The following is a 3,833-nucleotide window of genomic DNA, read 5'->3' as shown; positions in this document are numbered from 1 at the left end:
TGGCTCCAAAACTGACTCTGGTCATGATCTGGGGTCTTTTTCGAGGTTAATGGTGATAAGCTTCACTTTTCCATAGGGGAATATGCTTCAGGCTGAGGTAATTGCAATACTCCAAGCCATGGACTACGTGGTGGAACACAAGTGAAGGGGAAGGAGTTCACGTGACTGCTATGACAACCAAGCTACACTTAAGGCATTGACCAGTCCTCTATTTAAGTACTTCCAAACTATTTCGGCTGTGCCAGCCTCGACTAAAATATGATGGTGAGCATAACGAGGTTGTTTTACTCTGGGTGCCAGATCACTCTGGAGTACCTGGTTATGAGGCATCTGAATATATTTTGAAAAAGATGAGATGGTGGAACACCATGATTCAATAATAGAAAGGTTTTGTAATAAAACAGTGTTCTCGCTCCCACACATAAAGTCGGCTCCTTTACTTGTACATAATGTTGCTTACTCTATAGTTCCTAGTGATATTAGTAGTAAAACCATACTAAATATTAAAAATACTAAATATTCGTTGGCGTCACCTTCGATTGCGTAATTCTCTAGACCAAGTGTCGAATAGCGACCGTTTAGATATAAAATAACCAAAAGGCCGATTGATAGAACTTTTTACGCTGATTTCAACGATACCAAATTTATTTGTCACTGGTAAAAAAAAGAAGATATAAGAGGTTTATTTGTATTTTTATACCCGAGCGCACTTGTGCACAAGGGTATTATAACTTTGTCCACATAACGGTTGTTTGTAGCAGGCAAAACGAATCGAGATAGATATAGACAAATGTATACATAAATGATCAGAATGAAAAGAGAAATCGATTAAGCGGTGACTGTCTGTCCGTCCGTCCGTCCGTCCGTCTGTGCACACGATAACTCGAGTAAAAATTGAGATATCTTAACGAAACTTGGTACGTGAACTTCTTTTGGGCGTAGGACGGATGGTATTGAAAATGGGCGAAATCGGACAATAACCACGCCTACCTCCCATATAACGGTAATTTTAAGAAATACGAAAACTGCGATATTTTAGTAACTACTGAAGATAATTCACTCAAAATTGATACTTACAATGAGTTTCAGACGGAAAACATGAATTTTATAAATTTTTGGAAAATTGGCGTAGCGACGCCCACTTATGGTTACATGTGTATATCTTGGTAACCGCTACACCAATTTCTTCCAAACTTGGCACAGTTGTTGGCCTTAGTACAGCATACTAAATGGCTGAAAATTTAAAAAATCGGACAATAACCACGCCTACCTCCCATATAACGGTAATTTTCAGAAAAACGAGAACTGCGATATTTTAGTAACTACTGAAGATAATTCACTCAACATTGATATTTGCAATGAGTTTTGGACGAATAATAAGAAGAAAAATAGAATATATTAATGGGCGAAATCGGACAATAACCACGCCTACATAACATATAACGGTAATTTTAAGAAATACGAAAACTGCGATATTTTAATAACTACTGAAGATAATTCACTCAAAATTGATACTTACAATGAGTTTAAGACGGAAAACATGAATTTTATAAATTTTTGGCAAATGGGCGTAGCCACGCCCACTTATACACATGTTACATGTGTATATCTTGGTAACCGCTACACCAATTTCTTCCAAACTTGGCACAGTTGTTGGTCCTGGTACAGCATACCAAATGGCCGAAAATTTCTAAAATCGGACAATAACCACGCCCACATCCCATATAACGGTAATTTCAAGAAATACAAAATCTTCGATAAATCAGTAAATATTGAAGCTAATTTATTCAAAATTGATGGTTGCAACAATTCTTTACCAAGAAATACGTTTATGACAAAATTTTGGAAAATGGGCGTAGCACCGCCCACTTGTGATCACATATATGTATCTCGCTAACCGTTCTAGCAATTTGTACCAACCTCGGTATGGTTATTATGCTTGCCACATAAAAGCAAACCGTTGAAAATTGTTGAAATCAGACTAAAATTGAGGCGGCTTTTCATATAACGGTAAATTTCAGAAATGCTTGAAATTTCAATATTTCGAAATTTAAGGACGCTAATTTACTTAAAATGTATACACCCCGGCTTATCATGTAGCGGTAGCTTTCGGAAAGGTGGAAAACATATATTTAATACTTGCGCCGGGTATTTAATGTTCGGCTCCGCCCGAACTTAGACTTTCTTACTTGTTTGGTTTTGCATTTGGTGAACGATTCAGGAAATAATTTCGATTCCGCATTACCGTCAAAAGTGGTGTTGCCGTTATTGAGATTATATTACCCTCGCTGTCCTTTTCGAGCAGAGACTCGAGATATTTTGTGATGGCTTGCTGGGTTACCGATCGAAGAATTCCCATTGGAATTTAAAACGAAAATTTGCGCATTTCGTCCATTTTGGTGCCAGTACAAATGCTTGTTGTTTGAAATATAATTAGAAAATCTTTTGAAACAATCTTTTTGCAAGCAACAAAAATTAAAATTTTTTTCTCTTTGTGCACAAATAGGTGCCTTTCATAAAGATACACTGTTTTGAAAACACTGATACAAATATTGCAATTAAACATTATACAATATATTACATAACGCTATATTTACATAAACTTATCACTGGGGCAACCCAAAATATGCTCCTAAAAACAAATTTTAAGCACCTAAAATATGCCAATAAATTCTAAATGTATGCTCCACAAAATGCTTTTAAAATTATTATAAGCCATAAGATATGCTTTGAAATTTCATTTATGTAGTATGTGCATGCACAAAAATACCTTTAACTTTATTTGCAGTACCTAAAATGTTCTAAATTTCATAGAAGTGTATATACATAAATATTTATGTTTAATAATTCATATTTATTATACCCGAGCGCACTTGTGCACAAGGGTATTATAACTTTGTTCACATAACGGTTGTTTGTAACAGGCAAAACGAATCGAGATAGATATAGACAAATGTATACATAAATGATCAGAATGAAAAGAGAAATCGATTAAGCGGTGACTGTCTGTCCGTCCGTCCGCCCGTCCGTCCGTCCGTCTGTGCACACGATAACTCGAGTAAAAATTGAGATATCTTAACGAAACTTGGTATGTGCACTTCTTTCGGGCGTAGGACGGATGGTATTGAAAATGGGCAAAAGCGGACAATAACCACGCCTACCTCCCATATAACGGTAATTTTCCGAAATACGAAAACTGCGATATTTTAGTAACTACTGAAGATTATTCACTCAAAATTGATATTTACAATAACCTTTAGACGAAAAATAAGAATATTGTACATTTTTGGAAAATGGGCGTAGCCACGCCCACTTATGGATACATGTGTATATCTAGGTAACCGCTGCACCAATTTCTTCCAAACTTGGCACAGTTGTTAGCCTTGCTACAGCATACCAATTGGCCGAAAATTTTTAAAATCGGACAATAACCACGCCTACCTCCCATATAACGGTAATTTGGAGAAATACGAATTCTTCGATAAATCAACAAATATTAAAGCTAATTTACTCAAAATTTATGCTTGCAACAATTCTTTGCCAAGAAATACGTTTATGACAAAATTTTGGAAAATGGGCGTAGCACCGCCCACTTATGATCACATATATGTATCTCGGTAACCGTTCTACCAATTTGTACCAAACTCGGTATGATTATTGTGCTTGCCACATAGAAGCAAAACGTTGAAAATTATTGGAATCAGATTCAAATTACGACCACTTTTCATATAACGGCAAATTTCAGAAATGCTTGCAACTCCAATATTTCGAAATTTAAGGACGCTAATTTACTCAAAACTGACACACACTGGCTTACCATGTAGCGGTACCTG

This window comes from Rhagoletis pomonella, unplaced genomic scaffold (assembly GCF_013731165.1).
Source record: "Rhagoletis pomonella isolate Grant_MI unplaced genomic scaffold, Rhpom_1.0 Rhpom_scaffold_00001, whole genome shotgun sequence".
Taxonomy (NCBI): Eukaryota; Metazoa; Arthropoda; class Insecta; order Diptera; family Tephritidae; genus Rhagoletis; species Rhagoletis pomonella.
Note: the sequence above shows the minus strand (reverse complement) of the source record.